The 25,760-nt window shown below is 38.8% G+C and overlaps 1 long non-coding RNA gene across 1 annotated transcript in view; it reads left to right on the forward strand.

The window, feature by feature from the left end:
- Window positions 1-25,760, forward strand: part of LOC138987558 (uncharacterized) — a 206,321-nt gene that overhangs the window by 104,263 nt on the left and 76,298 nt on the right. Inside the window, exon 2 of the long non-coding RNA XR_011463916.1 lies at window positions 25,376-25,437. This is a non-coding gene — a long non-coding RNA (uncharacterized lncRNA). The remainder of the gene's footprint in view (window positions 1-25,375; window positions 25,438-25,760) is intronic.

Consider the following 25,760-nt stretch of genomic DNA (forward strand, 5'->3'; position numbering starts at 1 on the left):
GTCTAGAATTGAACCCACAATCTCTCTGAGGTCCGACAGTACTAAAAATATCTCCTGCAGGTCAAAACTACGTGTTAAGTAAATTTTAATTCTTTGGCCTATACTTAGTATCTATATTACTTTCTTTCTAAAAATTCCCTACCTTCAGTCAAAAAGAGACCCCAATGCCATCTGTGAGCAAGCTGTTCTCTGAAGTAGTTTAGGCCAATGGTTTCTTCAGGACCCAATTTCAGTCCCTTTAAGTCTCCTCTAACATCAATTTTCAAAGAAGATAGTGTCTTCATAGTATATTTTCCTTGGGAGAGCAGACTGATCATGTCATAGGATGGACACACAAAGTAAAATCCAAGTCACAAATTAGGATTTGAGATGCTAAACATAAATTATGAATCAGGGAGAAGCAGCCTCTGAAGCACTCAGTTTAATCAGTTACCAGGGCTCAAGGTGGAGGCTGGCTAGCAGAGAGGTCAGTGTGGATGGCTAGTGGCCACATCTGACCAAGGGAACAGTTTCAAAATCCAACACATGACCTGATGAAGGGGCTGCAAAAAGCACGCTGATCTGCTTCTCAACAGGCAAGAAAAGCATGCACTACATTAATTCTGTGAATCAGGAGAGGACTGACAGGATCTGCAGCCCTTCCACTGGCCCAATTGGCTATTTTGTGAGAATTTAAAAAAGACCTATCTCACTTGAGATACTTTACTTCCACCAGCCAAAAATGTTCACAACACTATACAAATGTATGACAACAGTGTACCGCAGAGCACAACCAGCACGGAGCCTATAACAGCCTTGATCCACAGATGAGATCATGGGCTTCTTATTTTTAAAAATGTATTTATTATCATTATTTTTGGCTGTGGTGGGTCTTCTTTGTGATGCACAGGCTTCTCTAGATGCAGTTCACAGGCTTAGCTGCCACGCAACATGTGAGATCTTAGTTCTCGGACCAGGTACCAAACCTACATCCCCTGCCTTGGAAGATGGAATCTTAACCCCCCGACTGCCAGGGAAGTCCCCTTCATAGCTTCTTTAGATTCAGACCATGATGTCTCCCCACTGTGCTACTGCTGCCCTGGTAATTTTTTTTTTTAATAGCCCATTTGTACAAGGTTTTTTAAAAAGTCTCAAATTGAGTATAAGTTACTTGATAAAGGGAATCATTTCTTCCATTTTCTTTGGCTCCCCCATAGTGACAATGTGCTGTTGGCTCTTAGTAAATGTGTTCTGTGTAAACACTGCCTACAATGGATTAGGCCTCAGAGGCAGTTTCTCAACCATTTGGCTACATTGTCCTCCAGGGCTGTTACATCCTGCATAGTTCTTATTCTTATTAATAGCAGCAGTTTAATAAATGGGTGTGTAGTTAACAGAAACAATGCTCTCGAGGTTCAGCTGACGGTTCACTTTTGCTCTTATTCTTTATCCCTCCTAAACTGACCGTCCTCAGAGTCTGTCTGTGTCCAACCATTAGGTGAGTGCTGCAGATTATTCCTGCAATATGTCTTTTTCATCAGCTCCTTTGCTCCTTTTCACTGCACTGTTTTTTCTCCTTGTAAAAGTACATTCACAGTTGCACTAAGTCAAAGTAGATTAGAGAGAGAATCAGATTTCATGTGTGCGTGCAGTTGTTTCTGATTTTTTTGTGACTCATGGACTGTAGCCCGCCAGGGTCCTCTGTCCATGGGATTTTCCAGGCAAGAATACTGGAATGGGTTGTCATTTCCTACTCCAGGGGATCTTCCCAACCCAGGGATCAAACCTGTGTCTCCTGCATTGACAGGCAGATTTTTTACCACTGAGCCACCTGGGAAGCCCCAGGGAATCAGAAAACCCAGTCTAAGCTTGTAACACTGTGTGTGATGTGACTTTCACCAAATCACTTGCTTGTAGTGTCTTTACTTTTCAAATGACTTTAATTAAATAATTCTGCAGTCACCTCCAGACCTTTTCACCTACGGATCTTTGCCTAAAACACATTATTCCATCTTATTTTGTCTTTTATCTTTTTTAAAAGTTTGTATACCCCCTGTCTTCTCATTCCTACATTTTATTTATTTTTAAAATTTTTAAAGTATGGTTGATTTACAATGTTGTGTTAATTTCTGTACAGCAAAGTGATTTAGTGATACATATTATTTTCACATATAAAATACATGTTATTTTTCATACTCTTTTCCATTGTGGTTTATCACAAGATACTGAATATAGTTTCCTGTAGGACTTTGTTTTTTATCCGTTTTATATATACCAGTTTGCATCTGCTAATCCCACACTTCCAGTCCTTCCTTTCCCCACTCCACCTCCCCCTTGGCAATGACAACAAGTCTGTTCTCTATGTCTGGGAGTCTGTTTCTGTTGTGTAGATATGTTCATCTGTGTTGTAGTTCAGATTCCACATATAAGTGATACCATGCAGTATTTGTCTTTCTGTTTCAGAACCCACTTTGCTTAGTATGGCTTTCGACTGCTTGCACCTAACCACAACTTAGCCCAGTTTCTTGCTACTGACAACCTAATGAAACCTCTTAGATTGTGAGTGGATGTTGTTACACCTCATGCTTACCTCAGTTATACAGCTCCATTCATTCATCCAGCGACAACTGGGTCTTTACTGTGTGTGAAGCACTTGGCTTCTTGAGATATCCCTGTGAACGAGGAGACTGGGTCCTGTGCCTGTTCCTTACAGTATTAATGTTGCTTTGTATCTATTTGTGTTTCTGTTTTCTGAAGTGAACAGTAATTATTTTCAAGGCAAGACTGTGCCATATTTACTGCAAATGCAGAAGTTTACCAAATCTTAATAAATATTTTCTAAATGAGTAATCAAAGCTTCCAATCCATGATTCAAAACATTTTTGAACCCAAGAGCTCTGGCTTTTGCCTTTCTTTGGCACCACTGGTTTAAATAAACCAACAAATAAAGAAAAAAGTTTGAACAAACATTAAAAACAAAGCAAGCAAATAATGAATACCTTATTTGAAGTGTGCACATTAAACTACATGCAATAAAGGAATTCAAGAGGCTGTGTTTAATAATAGCATCCTCAGTCCAAGAAGCGAAAGCTACTTGATTTTGCTCAGTGTGCATATCAGTCAAGCCCAGCACTGCATTCACATGGGCAATTTCAACATATATTTTGAAATATGTGCTAATAAAAATTGTGCTAAACTAAAAAGCTTAAATTTTTGAAGAGAAATTCCTAATTGCACAAGTGTCTGCATTTTTTTATTCATGTTTCTAAATTATTATAATAAATAAATTTATATTAAAAAAATAAGGTCTCTAACACTAACATTTGCATCATGACACAGGAAGAGTTAGTTTATTCACTTTGAGGTGACTCAGGCTCAGGATAAATGATAAAGTTGAACTTTATTACCTGAACAATTTTCTTCAATCTCAGTATTTCATTTCATATTCAAATATTACACTGAGAGTCATTTGGCGCCCTGAAGCATTTGTGATGTTTCCCTCAATGGCCACTGGATGGCAGTGCTGTATCATAATAACAATGGTATTTGTTTGGTTTGGCTATTCTTTTGTTTTTGTTTTTTTCTAGGATGATTTAGCAGCAGCAGCAGGTGTCAAATATGTGATTTCTGAAGAGCAAAAAGTTAAAAGGACTTTTTAGAATAAAGATAAACAACCAAAATATTTTTAAAATATAAATTTAATATAATTATACTTCCTTCATTTAAAATAAAAGATATTTTACTACGTATTTTTTTCTCAGTCCTAGATTTCTTCATAGTAGCCAAGAACACAAATGTCATAATCAGACATGGTATTAAATTTTTTTCTTTAGAAACAACCAAGGATTTTATCTTAGGCAAGTTGAAAATCTTAAAGTTTTGGTTTCAAGTGTAAACAGTAGGTAAAAGTGTAAACACTAGGTTTCAAGTGTAAATGGTAGGTAGGTAGGTACCTGCCCTATCATGTATTTAGAGGATGCTCACCAAGGGCTTAGGCCACACAGTCCTCAATAAATACTAACTGTAACAATAAAGTGATATTTATTGTTAGTAGCAGTAAATCAACTATACTTTAAAATAAATAAATAATGTTTATTATTAGGTTCAGAATCTTGGCAGTTTAGAAAGAGTTAAATAAAATGCCTTCACCTTGAGTTTAAGGAGGAAGAGAGAAAGAAAGGAAGGAAGACAAAAAATGGGGGACTCCCCTAACAGACTTTTGCGAGAGAAGCAGTGATATACAGTGAAAAAAGCGCATCATTTTAAAAACCCTTGAGACCAGAGTTGAAACACTAATTCTACTGTTTGCTTGCCTTGAGATCATGCATTCATTACTTTACCTCACTTAGTATCAGTTCATTTGTAAGTCGGGACTCAAATGCAACCCTTTTAGGGCTAAATACAAGATAAAACAAGCTAGTACATGTAAGTTCAGTTCAGTTCAGTCACTCAGTCGTGTCCAACTCTGCGACCCCATGAATTGCAGCACGCCAGGCCTCCCTGTCCAGCACCAACTCCCGGAGTTCACCCAGACTCACGTCCAGCGAGTCAGTGATGCCATCCAGCCATCTCATCCTTTGCCGTCCCCTTCTCCTCCTGCCCGCAAATCCCTCCCAGCATCAGGGTCTTTTCCAATGAGTCAACTCTTCGCACGAGGTGGCCAAAGTACTGGAGTTTCAGCTTTAGCATCATTCCTTCCAAAGAACAGTCAGGGCTGATCTCCTTCAGAATGGACTGGTTGGATCTCCGCGCAGTCCAAGGGACTCTCAAGAGTCTTCTCCAACACCACAGTTCAAAAGTATCAGTTCTTTGGCGCTCAGCTTTCTTCACAGTCCAACTCTCACATCCATACATGACCACTGGAAAAACCATAGCCTTGACTAGACAGGTCTTTTGTTGGCAAAGTAATGTCTCTGCTTTTGAGTATGCTATCTAGGTTGGTCATAACTTTCCTTCCAAGGAGTAAGCGTCTTTTAATTTCATGGCTGCAGTCACCATCTGCAGTGATTTTGGAGCCCCGAAAAATAAAGTCTGACACTGTTTCCACTGTTTCCCCATCTATTTGCCATGAAGTGATGGGACCAGATGCCATGATCTTAGTTTTCTGAATGCTGAGCTTTAAGCCAACTTTTTCACTCTCCACTTTCACTTTCCTCAAGAGGCTTTTTAGTTCCTCTTCACTTTCTGCCATAGGGTGGTGTCATCTTCATATCTGAGGTTATTGATATTTCTACCGGCAATCTTGATTCCAGCTTGTGCTTCTTCCAGCCCAGCATTTCTCATAATGTACTCTGCATGTAAGTTAAATAAAAAGAGTCCGAAATGCAGTACTTGGATGCAATCTCAAAAACAACAGAATGATCTCTGTTCGTTTCCAAGGCAAACCATTCAATATCACAGTAATCCAAGTCTATGCCCCAATCAGTAACGCTGAACAAGCTGAAGTTAAATGCTTCTATGAAGACCTACAAGACGTTTTAGAACTAACACCCAAAAAAGATGTCCTTTTCATTATAGGGGACTGGAATGCAAAAGTAGGAAATCAAGAAACACCTGGGGTAATAGGCACATTTGGCCTTGGAGTACAGAATGAAGCAGGGCAAAGGCTAATAGAGTTTTGCCAAGAGAACGCACTGGTCATAACAAACACCCTCTTCCAACAACACATGAGAAGACTCTACACATGGACATCACCAGATGGTCAGCACTGAAATCAGATTGATTTTATTCTTTGCAGCAAAAGATGGAGAAGCTCTATACAGTCAACAAAAACGAGACCGGGAGCTGACTCTGGCTCAGATCATGATCTCCTTATTGCCAAATTCAGACTTAAATTGAAGAAAGTATGGAAAACCATTAGGCCATTGAGGTATAACCTAAATCAAATCCCTTATGATTATACAATGGAAATGAGAAATAGATTTAAGGGACTAGATCTGATAGACAGAGTGCCTGATGTTCGAACTATGGACTGAGGTTTGTGACATTGTACAGGAGACAGGGATCAAGACCATCCCCATGGAAAAAGTACATGTAAAGTGCTTGACAGATTGTATGTATTCAAGGTTGCTATTTCTCTTTTTGTAGACCTTTATAAAAACCCGCTAAGAAACCGCATGTTAAATTTTGATTTTATTACTTTTCTAGGGCATGAACTCTCTCAAACATCTATAGAACATACAGATCTGGCAAACTCCTATATGTTTCTTTGTGCAAATGTTAATGTTTCCATTAACAATTTCCTTAATTCCAAAATTAAGATTTCCATAATTTAAAAACTTTTATCCAAACTTTTAATTATCTTCAACATTCAGCACCTTTCTTTAAACTTCTGTTTTGTGGGTAAGGTGTTGAAGAGTACTGGGATGATGAAGCAAGACAGTGTAAGGAATCAGAAAAGACATGGAAGATTAATCCACTAAATGGAAATGCAGTCACTGCATGATCTATGTTTAATAAGATTATAAGAAATGAACTCTCAAAATGATGTCTGAGGATTTTTTCCTGGTGGTTAAGAGAAATAAATTATGGGCTGAAGGAAGTAGAAAGACAAACAAATTGTGTCAAGACTAGTTGATCAATGTTGTCAATAGGTTATATGAGTCATAGTAAAGAATACTAAGAATGTTTGTTTGCCTATCCTTCAATATATAAACTTCCCATGGATTCTAGTCTGTGTGTTCACTGAGAGGAAAATATAGAATACTCTTCCTATTTACAGAAGAAGATCTATGCCCAAGGAAAGATAAATCCTGGGATATTTAATCCCAACAACAGCATCAGTTACCTACTCATTGACTGTATTTCTCTTTGTTTTCAAAGAGAGCAGTATATTTCAAAATGTTGGAAAAAATTTATCCATCATATTGTCAAATAAATTTTTTTTTAATCAACGAAGAGACTGAGGTCTTGAGAAAGGTTATGAGTTATTCCTGGTTGCACAGGTTCTTGGTAGCACAACTCATGTAATTCCTAATCCAACATTTCTCCCGTCTTGGCATTGTCTCAAGAAAAATTAGATTCCAGTCCATTTATTTATTTACCTTTAATTAACCAGAATGCCTTTCTTTATATAGCAGGCTAAAGAGTTGCTGATGGTAAAAACCAACAGACCATCCAATGAAAGCCCACTTTATGGATTCCAATTCAAAGGTCACTTTGACTGGACAGTTTTAGAGATCTGGAGGGATTCCTGATCCTTCTATTTCTTATGCATTTAGGAGACAAGGTGTCAACAACCTAAGATACCTTTAAAAGGCTGTTTTACCAGCTGCTTATCTTGAAAACCAAGCTGAGGGAATCGTGGATTTAAAGCCTGATCTAGGGGATAAATTGTATGGAAAGACAAACACTTAACAGAATTGGTGACCCTTTCAGTCTCACCTTTTCTTCCTAGAGTGGCGGAAAGGTGTTTGGATTGCTCACTGCCGCTGGCCAAAGAGGCCAGGGCTTCTGCCGGTATCACCACGAGATGCACTGTGGGCAGCAGTACTGAGTCTGTCGTCCCAGTTTATTACTGTTTGATTGCTAAAGTGCTGCTGAATTGGAAACATCTTAAAGAATCCACTGTCTTTTGGTAGGCTTTGTTTGTCAGAGTTTCAACATAAGAACAGCACATTTTAAATGCCAAATAATAACAAAAACAAGCCAATTAGTTTTTTTTTTTTTTTAAATTATTGCATTCTTTAAAAAAGAGATTTTGGGGGGAGGGAAACATAATCCAAGTGACATTAGAGTGTGGCTGAGAAACCATACTATCTTTTTTTAAGGTTGCGGGCCATGTCCCTACTTTGCAATTTACTGATTAAATGCTAATTTAAAGGCAACATAAAATACACTTTTAGTTCCATTATAAATCAGACTAAAATATCATTTGAAAATGGATGGTTAACCTTCTCATTTAAAGATGATGAGTGTGAGGCTAAAATAAGTTTAGTACCTTATCATGGCCAGTTACAGTAAGAGGTAAAGGGAATGCAGATCCTATAATTACTCAGCTGGCACAGAGTTTTCTATTAGAAGCTATTCTTGGTTGGACCTGTTTTGAGGTTAGTTCATCTGGGAGATGGAAGGAATAAGGCAAATTGCTCTCATACTGTTGAGTTTTTGTTAAGGATAGGGTAGTGGGTGGGTAGAGAATACCTAACTTGACCCTGTTTGATAAAGAGGATGCCATTTGGAACTAGCATGGGTTGGATCAACACAGAGGTAGGTCTGACACAAAGGAAATATCATGAGTTACGATGGGGCTTCCAGTATTCAACCATGGACTTGTTTGATTGGGTGATGGGGTGGGGGCCATCACCTGATCGCTTAACTCTTGAGTTTCCTCAAGTATAAATAGAAACAAAAACATAAACCTCAAAAGAGTTTTTTAAGGGCTGAATTTTGTAGAACCCGTAAAGCATCTAGCAGAATTATTCACTTGTATTTGCTGTTTAAGAAACATTAAAGCTAATTAACCAGCCTTCTAAGGCAATGCACCATTTGAATTTAAACCTGAGATTAAAGCCAGTTATGGGATAGAAAAGAGGAGAGGGAGGCTCTGAGTCTGCTATTTTCTACAATCTGACAAGTGAACCATAGAACTTTACAAATACGAGGAGCATGTCAATGTTCTCATTTAATTTATCCAGGAAACAACATGCCTTTTAATAAGTTAATGAGTCATAAGGCCACTGAGTCCGTGTTTCCTAAACATTCAGTCTAACCTTGGCACATCTCAATTGCAGCAGTGATTAGAATGTAATAGGGATGACTAAGGAGGCAACAAAGAAGCCTTCTGAGAGCAGTGCATTGTAATGGACAAAAGTTATCTCATTACATCTTTTTTCCTTTTGTGTTATAGTTGGAGGCAAGATGATTCTCATTTGTTCTGTGATTGTATTTTCTGCATATTATTGATCTGAGGCAAACAACATTCAGACAAGAAATTGCTTTCCTAGGCTTTTGTCCTGTCATGTACCATTAAGTTCAGTTCAGTTCAGTTCAGTCGCTCAGTCATGTCCGACTCTTTGCGACCCCATGAATTGCAGCACGCCAGGCCTCCCTGTCCATCACCAACTCCCGGAGTTCACTCAGACTCACGTCCAGCGAGTCAGTGATGCCATCCAGCCATCTCATCCTCTGTTGTCCCCTTCTCCTCCTGCCCGCAATCCCTCCTAGCATCAGGGTCTTTTCTAATGAGTCAGCTCTTCGCATCAGGTGGCCAAAGTATTGGCGTTTCAGCTTCAGCATCAGTCCTTCCAATGAATATTCAGGACTGATTTCCTTTAGGATGGACTGATTGGATCTCCTTGCACTCCAAGGGACTCTCAAGAGTCATCTCCAACACCACAGTTCAAAAGCATTAATTCTTCAGCACTCAGCTTTCTTTATAGTCCAACTCTCACATCCATACATGACCACTGGAAAAACCATAGCCTTGACTAGACAGACCTTTGTTGACAAAGTGATGTCTCTGCTTTTTAATATGCTGTCTATGGTCATAACTGTCCTTCCAAGGAGTAAGAGTCTTTTAATTTCATGGCTGCAATCACCATCTGCAGTGATTTTGGAGCCCCCCAAAATAAAGTCTGACACTGTTTCCACTGTTTACCCATTTATTTCCCATGAAGTGATGGGACCAGATGCCATAATCTTCGTTTTCTGAATGTTGAGCTTTAAGCCAACTTTTCACTGTCCTCTTTCATTTTCATCATGGGGCTCTTTAGTTCTTTTTCACTTTCTGCCATAAGGGTGGTGTCATCTACATATCTGAGGTTATTGATATTTCTCCCGGTAATCTTGATTCCAGCTTGTGTTTCTTCCAGTCCAGCGTTTCTCATGATGTACTCTGCATATAAGTTAGATAAGCAGAGTGACAATATGCAGCCTTGACGTACTCCTTTTCCTATTTGGAACTAGTCTGTTGTTCCATGTCCAGTTCTAACTGTTGCTTCCTGATCTGCATACAGGTTTCTCAAGAGGCAGGTCAAGTGGTCTGGTATTCCCATCTCTTTCAGAATTTTCCACAGTTTACTGTGATCCACACAGTCAAAGGCTTTGGCATAGTCAGTAAAGCAGAAATAGATGTTGTACCATTAAAATATATCAAATGAGCAATTTTGAGACCTCTCTGACTGGTATCATCCCACAGTGTTTTGCCTCGTGGATGGACATTGAGAGAACAAGGGCTCCATTGGTCCTAACAGGATGTCTCCTGCATAGCAGGTCGATTCTTTACCCACTGAGCCACTGGGAAATCCCAATAAAAATATATTCTCAATTAAATGTAGACCATCCTGACTTACCAGTATTCAGGAGCTTCTTGAGAAATATCACTGTATAAAATGCAAGTGTCCTCAGGGAGCTCAAAACTTAATGTTTGTTTATTAAGCTGCTACAACAATTTACAGAATTGATGTTTTATGTATGAAAATGAAAGAAAAAGACAATGGGCAAACTAGTATTTGTAGAGAAGCAAGTTTCCTGTTTTTAAAGAGTAATTAATTCCATATACAAATGCTTGCTACAATGTAACCAACAGAAACCTATTGGAAGAGAAAGGAGAATTCCTTTTTCTTTTTTCTTTTTTTTGGTGGAAGTTTGATAATTTAGATTTTTTAGGTTGTGTGTATTTTTCTAGTCGACATACTTTTCTCCTGTTTATCTGTCTTGTCAGTTTAATTTTCAGACCCAGTCAGGGACTCCGGAAGCATGAAGGAAAACTCTCCTTCCCTACTGATTTCTTCACTTTTGTTTCACAGTTGCTTCTTTCCTCCTTCTCTTCCTTCCTTCCTCCTTTCTTTCTTTGTTGCCGAACCAAACTTGGGTCAGCTCACCCGCACAGAGTACAGTCAAGCTACAGACTCCGAGTTGTTGCACTTTTAACTCCCTATAAGGAGTCCAGATAGTGCTCAAAAAGTCCCAAACTCCCTGAAGGGTTTCGGGAAAATGTTTTAAAAAATCAGGTGAGGGAGGGGCAACCCAGGCTGTGTGATCAGCTTGTGCACACTTCTCTGATTGGTTGATGGTAAGGTGACAGGGTGGTGTCATGGGGGTTAATGTTACCAGTCTTTAGGTGCTAGTAACTCTGGGGTCATCAAGCAGTTAATTTCTTCCATTTGGTGGGGGTTTTAGTATCTGCAAAACAACTCAGGAAATGTGCATAAGATATTATTATCTATCAATAGGTACTTGAGAGAGGAGCTAAAACAGAGGATAGGGGGAAGGGTCTATCCCGGGAAGGCCCTGTAAGGTCCTGCTCCATTACACCTCTTTCCTTCCTTCACTGTTCAGCAATCCTTAAGGATTATTATCCAGGGCCTGAAAAGTTACAAACGCATTTTACCTGCTCCTGTGTAAGGTGAGAGACAAGAAGTATGTTAGAATATTTCAAGGGAGCTGTCATTAAGGGCAATAGGAAATGCAAAAGAAAGAGTGGATGAAAACATGAGTATTTTAAAAAATTGGAAACAAAAGTGGACTATTTAACCTTAAAATTTTTATTTCTAGAGTCTTGATATATCTTCAGTCTTGAGCCTCTATTAGTGGTAATTATGAACAGATTTCCTGGTGGCTCAGTGGTAAAGAATCTGCCTGCCAATGCAGGAGATGCATGTTCTATTCCTGGGTCGGAAAAATCCCCTGGAGAAGAAAATGGCAATTAATTCTGGCATTCTTGCCTGGAGAATCCCCAACAGAGGAGCCTGGCCTGCTGTAGTCCGTGGGGTCACAAAAGAGTGGGACACAACTTAGCAACTAAGCAATAATGAATAGATTAAGTAAACTCAATCCCATGGATAGAGGAGCCTGGTAGGCTGCAGTCCATGGGGTCACTAAGAGTTGGACACGACTGAGCGACTTCACTTTCACCTTTCACTTTCATGCATTGGAGAAGGAAATGGCAACCCACTCCAGTGTTCTTGCCTGGAGAATCCCAGGGATGGCGGAGCCTGGTGGGCTGCTGTCTATGGGGTCGCACAGAGTCGGACATGACTAAAGCAACTTAGCAGCAGCAGCAACAGCAGCAGCAACTTCCTACCCATATGTGAGGTGATGTGCTAGGAACATCCAGAGAAAAGCATTTTGAGGAGGAAGCCACGTTTGGGGTGGGCCTTTACAGGGCAGAAAAACCCCTCTTCTTCCATGTTCCTAGGTTCAAGACTGAGGACCAAAAACACAAACTGCTAAACACAGATCAATAAGAAAAAATAGTTTTAAATACCTATAGGTATGTGAGAGTTCACAGAAACAAATGTGGCTCTGGGAGGCAGTCATATGGTTGAGCCTTTTATATTGGCCAAACATAAAACATCCATACGATGTTACAGAAAAACCCAAACAAACTTTTTGGCCAACCCAATATCATCTTAGGTTAAACGATGGCAAAATAGAGCTTCTGGTGAAAGAGGCAGGTTATGAGGAGGTGAGGGGAGGAGATGTCTAGTATATAAGGGCTCTGTTGTTAGGTAGAGAAAAGTCTCTCAGGTAGCGAGTTGTCTCCCAGGAGCAGATCTCTTTCAGGCATAGAGACATCTCTACAAATTTCCCTTATAAACATAAATTTCCCTTTACAAAAGGGAATTTACAATTTTTTTTTTTTTGGAAGTTAGAGGCAGGCAAAGAGCTTTCTCTGTGTGTGCTTTTTCTGTTACCTTAGTTCATAATAATCCATATTCCAAAGAGGCATATTTTGAGATGGAGTATCCTGGTATTTGTCACCTTGAATAAACTATAGAATGTATTAATAGTTAGGTGGAGAAGACCATCAAGGAATTTTCAATCAGAGATAACATCATGAGTTAAGAAAAAAGAGAAATGTATGAAAGAATGCAGGTCATTTTGAAGAGTAATTCTATTTAACAGTCTGGGATATTTTTTAAAAAATGAAATGAGTGAAACTACATGTTTCCCCTCAAAAACACAAGGATGGGGTGTGGGCCACACGAGTTACAAAGATGATAATTTGTTTGCATGAAGGAGATTTAATATTCCTTGGTGTTTAAAAAGAAATTGCAGTTGAAAAATTTGCTATTACTTGTAAAGGTCAGAAATGTGGGAGTGAAAAACAAATGGTTGGAAAATGTAGGATCATTGTAAAATTTGCAGTAGTATCAAAACAATGGTTTGCAAATGCTTCTGATGTTTAAGAAGTTTCATCAGAAGCACTTTTTCTAAAGGTCCCGTATTTTCTGAGACGGGTGCGGTTTGGTGTCACAGACTGACAGTAGTAAACTCAAGTGAGGTTGGAAAGTCAGGCTGGAATCACAAACTTTGAAGGCGATTCTCAAGAGTTCTAATTTTTGTCTATAGGCAGATGAATGGGTGATCGATCAGCCTTCTAGAAAGGTCATTCAGGCTGAGGTTTGGGTTGGACTGGGGAGGAGACTTGTACCAAGGACATCCACAGGTAGGTTATAGAAGTCCCTACAAAGAGCAATGAAGCACCGAGTAGCAGTCCTAGCAGGATTAGAGAAGAGTGAGCAATGGATCCTGAACACATTGCAGAATTAGGCTGCCAGGTTGGGACATGGGTGTTGAAGCAACAAAGAGTTTTCTGCCTTTTGGTACCAGTCGCAATAAAGATAGGAGTCATATGCTAATGCTCCTGCTGCTGCTAAGTCGTTTCAGTCGTGTCCGACTGTGTGATCCCATAGACGGCAGCCCACCAGGCTCCCCTGTCCCTGGGATTCTCCAGGCAAGAATACTGGAGTGGGTTGCCATTTCCTTCTTCAAGGTGTGAAAGTGAAAAGTGAAAGAGAAGTCGCTCAGTCGTGCCCAACTCTTAGCGACCCCATGGACTGCAGCCTACCAGGCTTCTCCGTCCATGGGATTTTCCAGGCAAGAGTACTGGAGTGGGGTGCCATATGCTAATAGCTTCATCCAATAAGTGCATACTAAGTTGCTTCAGTCGTGTCTGACTCTGTGCGACCCTATGAATTATAGCCTGTCTGTCTCCTTTGTCCATGGAATTCTCCAGGCAAGAATACTGGAGTCTGTTGCTATGCCCTCCTGCAGGGGATTTTCCCAGTCCAGGAATCGAACTCCTGTCTCTTATATCTTCTGCTTTGGCAGGCAGGTTCTTTACCATTAGTGCTACCATAACTTCATCAATGCTTTTCAGAACTGTTTCTAATTTAGTGAATGAAAACAGGAAAAAGCAAGAAAGGTTAATTAAAATTCATTAATAGTCTGCAAAGCTACAAAGCACAAGGGAAGGAAGTTATAGGAAATAAAAACATCAAAATTTGATAGAAATAATAGTTTATGGAAATGTCTTGAGTTTGATTTCATTGTATCAGAGATTTGATAACACAAGGAAATATTAAGAGGGATACAGTAAGATCCTTTAAAACAATAACGTAGGACAAAACTTTAGAAGTATTAGGGCACTAGATGGTGAGTAGAAGCACCCAAATGGTGAAAGATTTGAGGCTTATTTCTGTTTTTACCATAGAATTCCTCTTAAAATTGACACTAGTTCCTATTACTTTCACTTTAAAATTTTTATTCTGAAGCTATTTTTTAAGTTAATTTGTTTTTTAATTGAAGGATAATTGCTTTACAGAATTTTGCTGTTTTCTGTCGAGCCTCAATATGAAGCTAGTTTTAATATTAGTGATATATCATAAAGTGGTTATTTGTCTTCAGTTACATCCTTTATTAGAAACTGTTGATTGTATATTTGAGAGCTGAATGTTTTCAAATAAAATTCTATCTCCAAATTTGAATAGGAATTAATTTAAAAGTGTCAGTGTAAAAGTTCACTGTATAGTAGCATTTATAGACCCTATCAGATCCATACATTTCTCTTCCTTTTTAAAAAAAAGTTATTTTTAAAATTTATTTTTGGTTGGAGGATGATTGCTTTACACTGTTGTGTTGGTTTCTGCTGTACAGTAATGTGAATCAGCCATATGTATCCATGTATCCCCTCCCTGCTGAGCCTCCCTCCCATCCCCATCCCACCCCTCTAGGTCATCACAGGACGTGGAGCTGAGTTCCCTGTGCTATACGACAGCTTCTCACTAGCTACCTGTTTACACACGGTGTATATGTCAATGCTACTCTCTAAATTCATCCCACCCTCTCCTTTCCCCACTGTGTCCACAAGTCCATTCTCTATGTCTAGACCAATAGTTTTGAACAGTGTATACTCTAATAGTTGGGTGTGGATTGTAGTAGTACCAACAGTAGGACATGCTGGTATCTAGATAGAGGAGGGACAGGAATAGTAGTTCTGTAGGAATGGCCAGCTGTTACCTCTACACTCTCATACTCTTGGGTTTTTTCCTTTTTTTTTTTTTTGAGCCTGAGAATTAAATTGAGGTTAAGTGTAGCTCGACTGGTAAAGAATCTGCCTGCAATGCAGGAGACCCTGGTTCGATTGGGTTGGGAAGTTCTCCTGGGGAAAGGGTAGACGACCCACTCCAGTATTCTTGGGCTTCCCTGGTGGCTCAGATGATAAAGAATCCACCTGAAATGCAGGAGACCTGGGTTCGATCCCTGGGTTGGATCGGGAAAATCCCCTGGAGGAGGGGATGGTTACCTACTCCACTATTCTTGGCTGGAGAATCCCATGGACAGACCAAGGGGTCACAAAGAGTTGACTGAGGGACTACCACTTCCACTTCGTTCTAACCGCTCAACCCTGCCCCATTTTGGTTAAAATGCTCTGCTTTCCACCATCAGGCTAGGAGATAAGAGAATTCATGTTGTAATAGAGGATTTTTCATGGATTCGGCAGACTGCAAGGTAGAAGAGAATCAAGTTATTGAACGTGTGTGTGTGTGTGTGTGAACAACAGTGACTTTCTCCAATCCAAAAGCACAATTTCCAGAAAACCTGAAGATTCCTGGAATGAAATGTGTCTTGAGTATGCCTGTAGCCCAGGACAGGTATGAATATATTTGCTGTGAATGGTGCAAGATGAGAAATGTTTGAGCCACTATTGGTAAGTTCTGTTGTTAACATCCTTCTATTCACTGAGGATGTCTAAAAATATTTATTAAATTCCAGTGTAAAAAATACTAGGCTAGAAAGACAGTGCATTAAAAAAAAAATGGAATCAAGACCCAGTTCCTTCCTGAAGACAGCTATTAAACTAATGTGGAAGACAAGGACAGGGATAAGCTTACATATGGCACATTATCAGAGAAAGATCAATTTCCAAATGGGAATCAGGAAAGATGTCAGAACTTTATTGGCCTTTTTCTCTTTACTGTGTCATATTTATTTTTATTGAGGTGTATTGATATTTTGTATTCATGCATGCTAAGTCACTTCAGTCATGCCTGACATTTTGCAATTCTATGGACTGTAGCCAGCCAGGCTCTTCAGTCCATAGGATTCTCCAGGAAAGAATACTGGAGTGGGTTGCCATTTCATTCTCCAGGAGATCTTCCTGAACCAGGTCTTTTATGTCTCCTGCACTGCGAGTTGGGTTCTTTACCACAAGTGCCATCTGGGAAGCCCATTGATATTTTGGTGGTGGTTTAGTCACTAAGTCATGACCGACTCTTACGATCCCAAGGACTGTAGCCCTCCAGGTTTCTCTGTCCATGGGCTTCTCCAGGCAAGAATACTGGGGTGGGTTGCCATTTCCTTTTCCAGGGGATCTTCCCAACCCAGGAATCAAATCTGGATCTCCTGAATTGCAGGCAGATTCTTCACCTATTTAGCTATGAGGGAAGCTCCAATTGATATTTTACATAAAGGTAAATAAGGAGAGCTTAAGTATTAGAGTTCAGTGTTATTTGACAGATGTATGAATCACATTATGTAACCCCCCACACAGAATATAACATGGGTTATATTCTAGAGAATTTAAAAATACACTTCAGTTTCTTCTTTTAACTCAGGAGTTAATTAGGATGATGTTTTACAGTTTCTTATAGTCTGAATTTTTTTTTTTTGTTTACTTTCTACTAGTAAAATTTTGTACATATCATTTGTTTCATACAATTTCTACCTTTAATAATTTATTGAATTTTTGTGGCATATTTTATTATTATTTTTCATAAATATCCTCATAACATTTGGAAAGAAAAATATTTTGTATAGGTAAATTTCAAAATTCTGTATATATCATCATTAGTTGTTTTTATAGCAGTTAATTGGTTGAGTACTTATTGTATACTTACTACATCTTAAGTACTTCATACATATAAATTAATTTAATCATCACACAGTTATATCCTTTACTTTCTAATGAGAAAACTGAAACTGAGAAATGTCAAGCATATTGCCCAAAATCCAGCTAGGTAAGTGAGGGAAACACATGTGGTACCCAGGTTGTAGAACGCTTTAGGTCATATCCTTAACCATTTCCTTTGCACATATTTCTGTATTATTGTATTATTATTTTTATATTTTTATCTACAAAATAAACATATTAAATATATCAGTTGTTTTATATACTAAACTTGCTTCTTGAATGACCAAAGACTGAGAGAACTTGAAATGTTTCTTACCCTGATTATATTTTATCAGTTTTAGTTTCATTAGATTTTGCTGTTTTTTTTTTTTTTAAGTGCCTTGATATATTGCACAAAAAAGTTCACACCTTTCACAAACCCATTATGGATTTTACCTTTAAAGGATTAAGTGGGTTGACAAATATAAAATATTTGGCAATAGTAACCACTCTGAAAACTACTTATTATTACACAATGTCTTCTCCATTTTTAAGTTTCCGGTCTTGATTCTGTCTCCATGAACTATCACTTGCTTTTTATATTTTTTCTGGCGGTCTCCACTGGTCTTCTCCAGGGGCTTAGTGCTAAAGGATATGCCTGCAATACAGGAGATGCAAGAGACATTGGTTTGATTCCTGAGTCAGGAAGATAATCCTGGAGAAGGAAAAGGCAACCTGCTTCAATAGTCTTGCCTGGGAAATCCTATGGACAGAAGAGGCTGGTGGCTACAGTCAATGGGATTGCAAAGAATCAGACATGCCTGAGCATGAGCCCACATAGGTATCAGGCTTTGTATCTGCTTTTCTCTTGTATGTGTATCAGCTTGACTGGATATGGAATTCTTGGGTCATAGAATGATTTTGAACTCTGAAGACATTGCTCCATGAACCTCTGTCATTTAGTATTGTGGAAAACCTTGAGGCCAACTTGAAAGTTTACATTTTCCTTTTGTAAATCACTTAAATTCACCCTGGCCCTGACACCATGTTGATGCTTGTAAATTTTTTTCATCTAGTCTTGAAATTTAAAGATTTCACCAGGATATATCAGGTTTAAATTTTTTTTAAGTAAATATGCCCTTTACATTTGGAATTACATGGTTTTCTTCATCACAGATTAATTTCATTTTCTAATGTCTTTCATCTTATTTTATATTTTGACCAATCACATTACATTGGTTTCAGGTGTACAACTTAATGATTTGGTATGCACATATATTGCAAAATGATCATCACAGTAAGTCTAATCAACATCCATCATGACACACAGTTTCAATTTTTTCTCATGAGAATTTTTAAGATCTTCTCTCTTGGCAACGTTCAAATATACAATGAGGTATAATTAACTCTCGTCACCAAATGGTACATTACATCCCTGGGATTTTTTTTTACTTTCTTTCTTTATGAATTTAATTTTGTTTGGCTGCACTGGTTCCTTGTTGCTGCACGTGGGCTCGCTCTGGTTGCAGCAAGCGGGGACTACTCTAGTCGTGGTGTGCAGGCTTCTCACTGTGGTGGCTTCTCTTGCTCAAAACATGAGCTCTAGGATGCTGGCTCAGCAGTTGTGGCTTCCAGGCTCAGTTCTGTGGCATCTGGAATCTTCCTGGACGAGGGACGGAACCTGTGTCCCTCCCCTGCATTGGCAGGAGGATTCTTAACTCCTGGACCACCAGGGAAGTCCCCAGAACTCACTTATTTTATAACTGGAAGTTTGTTCCTTTTGACAACCTTCACTCATCATTTTTCTTCTTTTTTTTTTTTAATTTTTGCCGTTCCATCTGCTGAGTCTTTTCTTCTAGACTTCTTATAAAAATTATTTTAGATTTACTGGAGTTGTCTTACAAATTTTTTAATTTTTCTGACAATGTTTTCTATTTTCTCTAGAAGTTCTGGGAGAATTTCTCTAGCTTATTTTTCTAATCCATTGATTCTAATTCTACACAATCTCATCTTCTACTTATGAACTCCATTGCATTAGGAAATTTAATGATCATATTTTTCATCCTAGAGCAACTCTTTCTGCTCTCAGATTATACCTATTTTTATGACTTCATGCTTTTATACTTAGTAGACAAAATGTTCTTTTGAGTCTTTTAGGAATTACATATTAGAGATTTTCTAGTTTTTCCTGGCTTTTTTAAAGATGATTTTTTTTTCTATCTGTTCAGCTTAATTGCCTTTTTTTGAACTACTGAATTTTATAATTTTCTCTTTGCTTACCCTAACAAATAAGGATGTATGGGTAGAATGGAAAATGAGAGAGTGATTGGATAAGTAACGGGCAATGGAAATTGTAAGTGTGTCCATATTTGGAGACAGAGGATGAAATGGTTGGACAGCATCTCTGACTCAATGGACATGAACTTGGGCAAGCTCCAGGAGATGGTGAGGAACTGGGAAGCCTGGTATTCTAGAGTCCATAGTGTTGCAAAGAATTGGAATGGCTTGGCGACTGAGCAACAACAACCTCGTTTGGAGATTTATGTGATTTCTTGATTGTTTTGATCTACACCAAGAAGAAAGGGAGGAACAAGGAGGAGAGAAGAGAGGGAAGGGAGAAAAAGAGGGAAAAAAGTAGAAAAGAAGGAAGGAAAGAAGGAGGAAAAAAAGAAGATAGAATTAGCTCTACTGTAGTTTTATACTGCCAAATTATAGGACCATTACCACAGAAGAGTAGGTATGAATTACAGCCAAGGGCAACCACATCAGGGAATTTTGCCCCTGTGCCACAGATAGTCTATTCCCCCTTTGTTTGCTGGGATAATGTCCCTATTCTCTAGCTTGGAAGGCTTTTTTCTTTAGAGGCCAGCTGTGACACTGCCCCCATCCAACTTGGCCTGCTCGATAGTTCAAGTGTAACTGGGAGCAAAGTATGCAGAGTAATCTCACCCTCGTGAACTCTAGATTTGCAGTCTCCTCCACAAAACTTCTCCCACTGTCATGATGCCCGTTTTTCACTCCAGGCTCTGCTGCTCTGTACTTAGGGTCAACTTATAAATGGTAAGTTGTCCATCAGTTCTTCCAATAGAGTCCCAATAGAGCAATATATTCTGCAGAAATTGCTCAACTTTCTCTCCCAATAGTTTGGTTTCCTTCCCTTATTTTCAGGGCTGATCCAGATTTTCCACCATTTTTGAATTCCTTTGGACTTTCCTTAGGGAATCTGGGAGAATGAGAAGCTAAATGCAAAGATTCAGACCAGAAGTCTATCTTTTTAATTTTCTGTTCAAATAGCTTATTTTCAAGCATTGTATCACAAGTACCACTCTATCAAATCAATGAAACATGTTGATACATCTGATTTCTGTGATTCTAAACTCTTGTCTACAGACTAGCGGCTCTGGAAACACTTGTTTTATGCGTGGAGATTCTCAAGTCCCACCATAAATAATTCTAACAGAGTACATTTTAGTCTTTTTGTTATGAGAACAAATGTAAATTTAATTTTCTTTTAAGATTTGGTGACAGTTGTTAAGGTAACTGGAGACCCCCTGAAATGTGGCAACAAGAAATTATTGCTCTAACTGTAGGATGGTTGTAGCTACATCTGAAGAGGGCACTGTGTGAAAATGAGATAGTAATCCCCTACAAAGTCTTTGCCAGAATTCTTAGATCTGGAGAACTAATTTCATCATGTGTTGGTGATTATTTGGGCAAATCCCATTGTGCCTTTTTGAGATTATAGTTAAGGTGGAAATGGAAAGAAACAGCTGGAGGCTTTGCAACTACTTTCATGAGCAGGATGTTCCAGGTGGGGGGGGGGTGGCATTTTATAAGAATTTAGAAATTAAAAATGTTATATTTCATGAATACATTTTTAATAGTGTTACTTAGAAATTTCAATACTGGCTTTATTCTCTAGGGTGACAAGCACAGATACACCTATTACTAACAATTTAGTTGACACTCTGGCTTTATTTGGAGAAAGAAGGGTTGGCCATTTAGATTAATTCATAATTCAGATCCACTGATATCAATTGCTTAGAATGGTGTATGCAAATACAAGAAAATAGAACTTGTTTTAAAACTTTTTTAACTTAGGAACTCAGCCCTCTGGCATTTAATCATCTGCTTCCCCTTCTCTTGCCAGCCAAAACTAACAGCCAGAGCTCCTTAAGAAGAGGGATTAGATGTGAAATCCTGATACATCTCATTCAGTTTGAGTTCTGTATCAAGAACAGAGGAACATTTGTTGTCCATCTGTCTTTGAAAGAAATGGGAGACTTTGATGATAGCACTGTAGGCAATGTAATAGAAGGTTCTGACTCTATTTTGTGGTATATTTTTATTGAAACTTCAATCCCATTATACAGATATATACCACTCTGTGCTCTGAAATCACCAAAATAAACTTGCTTAAGGCTTCTTTATAATTCTGGGCTAACTAAACAATAACAGCCACATCTCAATGGTCTGTGTGATTATACACACAACTGCAGGTTTTCTGTTAGGTTTACCACTCCCCTAGGAACTTTAAATCTCTCTGTAGCCAGCCTCTAATTTCTTCTCAGTCTTATTCTGTTTATAAGTGCAACCTGGGATTCAAAGCAGAAAAGCATTTGCAGGATTTAGAGATTTAGAACTCCACTTATGAGCACAAAAGACATTAAATGCAAATCCTTTGTGTAGATCATTGCATTAAGATGAGAACAAAAAACATTTATTAAATTTAATTATAGAAGGTGAACATACAAAATAGGTGGAAAAAGAGCAATGTAGACATTAAGCAAAAGTCAAGGATAACTGCACAAAAGGCATATAGAACAACAGCAAGAATATGTGTGAGGATCTGCCCAGTGTTTCGAAGCCACTGGGTCATCCTAAGACACGGTGTTCGCACACTGTGGCCTTTGGCACTATGTTGGTTTTCTATTTCCACAAAACAAATTGCCATAGATTGAGCAATTGACCACGATATTGATTTATTATCTTGTAGATCCAGTGGATGAGCAATCTGGCATATTTCAGTTTAGTTTCTGGCATGTTGAGTTTAGTTTCTTGTTCAGTGTCTCACACTACAGAAATCAAGGGCTTGCCTGGCTGCATCCTCATCTGGGGGCTCAACAGTGGAAATGCATTTCCAAGCTCCCTCAGGTTGTTAGTAGAAGCCATTCTTGCATCTGTATAACTGAGATCCACATTCTCTTCCAAGCTGTTGGTCAGGGTTACGCTCAACAGCTAGGAGCTGCCTTCCATACCCCAATGGCTCCTTCCATAGGCTTCCGTAACATGACAGCTTACTTCTTCAAAGCCAGTCTTAAAGTTTCACTTGATTAGGTCCAGTCCACCAATGCTAATTTCCCTTTATATTTTTAATAAAAAAAGATTTTATTTGATTATCTTCAGAGAAAATATAAAGCAAGACATAGTAATATCAAAAGAAAAAGAATGATGAAGCCATAATAATTCACATCTACCTTTTGTACAATGACTTTTTGAATTCTAGTGAGAATTGAAATGTAGACAGACCATAGGCCCCTTCCAATGATAATTTCCTTTTGAATTAACTCAAAGCCAATTGATTAGGGACTTTAATTATATCTTCAAAATCCCTTCACCTTTGCCATTCTATGGAAACTAATCACAAGATTGATAATTTATACTAATCACAGATTCCAATGGCACTCCAAGAGGATATTATACAAGGCTTATAAACCAGGGGACAGGAATTTGGGGGAATCATCTGAGAATGCTGCTATAGTATTTATAGCCTTGCATGCTTGCTCAGTCTCTTCAGTTGTGTCTGACTCTTTGTGACCCTGTGGACTGTAGCCTGCCAGGCTCTTCTGTCCATGGGAATTCTCCAGGCAAGAATACCGGAGTGGGTTGCCATGACCTTCTCCAGGGGTTCTTCCTGACTGAGGGATTGAACCCTTGTCTCTTATGTCTCCTGCATTGGTAGGTGGGTTCTGTATCACTAGTGCTACCTGGGAAGCCCTTCAGTTCAGTTCTCTTCAGTTCAGTCACTCCATCGTGTCCGACGCATTGTGACCCCACAGACTGCAGCACCCTACGCTTCCCTGTCCATCACCAGCTCCAGGAGCTTACTCAAACTCATGTCCATTGAGTTGGTGATGCCATCCAACCATCTCATCCTCTGTTGTCCCCTTCTCCTCCTGCCTTCAATCTTTTCCAGCATCAGGGTCTTTCCAAATGAGTCAGTTCTTCATACCAGGTGGCCAAAGCACTGGAATTTCAGCTTCAGCATCAGTCCTTCCAATGAATATTTGGGGTTGATTTCCTTTAGGATTGACTGGTTTGATTTCCTTGCTGTCCAAAGAGTCCCTAATTAGATGTTAAAAGTCCTTTGAAGCTGCTAGATGAGATAGGGGAGATAAACTGTCCTGGTCAGGTGGCCCCAGGTACTGTGTGAAAACAAGAAAATTTGTTTTCCTAGAACACTAATTTTAACTCAGAATACATTTCTCTGTAGAAACAAGGTTTTAGAAAATGCTGTGGTTACTAAGTTATGCTACAAATTCTTTAACCAAAAAACCCCCATAATGTAGAATAAATGCATTTATATTTAAAATGTAAATGCATTTATATTTTTCATAAATGCAGAATAGTTCAAAATAACTGCATGTCTATGTTACATGTCTACCATCTCTTATTTTTGGAGATTTGACCTAGGTATTTTGGAGATTTGAGTCAGGATATTCTGTTTTGAAGTGTAAATTGTTATCCTACATTCTAAAGTTATTTTTGGGGTAAGAGTTAACTACTGTGGAAATCAGTTTGGCTGTTCCTTGTATGACTCAGCAATTCCACTCTTAGGTATATACTCGAGAGAATTGCAAACAGGTGTTCAACCAAAAATTTGTACATGAGTATTTATAGCAGAACTATATACCAGGGCCAAAAGGTGGAACAAACTCAATGGTGATGAGCTAATGGATGGAAAAATAAAATGTGTTATGTTTATACAATGCAATGTTACTCCAACTTAAAAAAGGATGAATGAAATTCTGACCTTAGCTGCAATATGGATGAATCTTAAAAATATATTTTTCAAAATTTCATAACTGAAAGCCATATATAAAAGACTACAGACTACATGATTCCAGGTATATGAAATATCCAGAAGAGACAAATACATATAGACAGAAATGGATTACTGAAATATAAGATACTCATTTAGGGTTGAGGAAATTGGGGATAGGGAGATGGTAGCTAAATGGTATAGGATTTCTCTTTGTGGTGACAAAGATGTTCTAAAATTGCTGGGGTGGTAGTTGCATATGTTTGTGAATATACTGAAAACCATGGCATTACATTCTTTAAATGGGTAAATTGTAAGGCATGTGAATTATATCTCAGTAAAGTTATTAATAGATAGAGTTAATAACCACTAAAAGGAAATCATGTTGCATGAACAGAGGTAAAGTATGAACTTCAGACCATTTTCTCAAAGCACAAGAAAGATGTGGAGCTCCTTTATGATAGAGTGACTTGCGCCTGTTGAAATCTTTTTCAATCACTGCAAATATACATAAAAAAAAAATCATTTAGCTATTTGGCTGCTCTGGGTCTTAGTTGTGGCACGTGAGATCTTTGATCTTCATAGAAGCAGCATGCAGGATTTCTTTCTTTCTTTTTTTGGTTGCAGCATGCAAGCTATTAATTGCACCATACAAAATCTAGTTCCCTGACCCTAGATCAGACCCATCCCCCTGCACTGGGAGTGCTGAGTCTTAACCACTCGACCACCAGAGATGTCCTTTTTTAGTTTTTGATCTAAAGAGCTTTAATAAGTCTATACTGTCTCTTAGCCAAATTGAAAGAACTCTCTTGAGAGGCATGTGCAGGCTCTGATCTTAGACTCCAAAGAGAACAATAACTCACCTTTGCAGTTTGAGATTATTTTCTTGTTTCTCTTACTGCAAAGCATTTTCGTGTGGAGGGTTGGGGAGAGGGTGAAGGTGGTTGCTTACAGTAAGTTTCTGAGGCATCCTTGGGCAGCTTCACAGTAGCTATAAAGTCAAACTTCAGGTATCTTGGCCATAGGAGAAAGAGAAGTTGTGTTCTGGAATTTTGTAGAGCTAAACTGGACTAACAACTTTGAGGGAGAAGGGAAAGAAAAGAAAAGAAAGCCAATAGCAATGGGAAAGTGTGAAGGGAGGAGTGTTATATGTGTTCTCGTTATGGAGTGTTCTCCATGTTAAATATTTGCCACAGCTACTTAGTGGATTTGATGATGTCATTTCCATTTTATAGATAAGAAGAGGAAAGCCTGCAGAGAGGGTGACAGCAATGGTGGAGATGTAACTTAATCTCAGGTATTTAGATTCCTTAAGGCTTCATCCTTCTTTCTCTTCTCTTTTCATTCTGCATCAGTGATTCTCAATGGGAGGCGATTTGGGGCCATGTCTGGAGACATTTTTGGTTGTGGCCACTGGATGGTGGGAAAATTACTGGCTTCTAGTTGCACAGAGGGGTTCCCTGGTGATTCAGTGGCAAGGAATCCTCCTGACAATGGAGAGGTCAATCCCTGGATTGGGAAGATCCCCTGGAGAAGGAAATGGCAACCCACTCTAGAATTCTTGCCTGGGAAATCCCAAGGACAGAGGAACCTGACAAGCTAGAGTCCTTTGAGCCACAC

This window comes from Bos mutus, chromosome 1 (assembly GCF_027580195.1).
Source record: "Bos mutus isolate GX-2022 chromosome 1, NWIPB_WYAK_1.1, whole genome shotgun sequence".
Classification (NCBI taxonomy): domain Eukaryota; kingdom Metazoa; phylum Chordata; class Mammalia; order Artiodactyla; family Bovidae; genus Bos; species Bos mutus.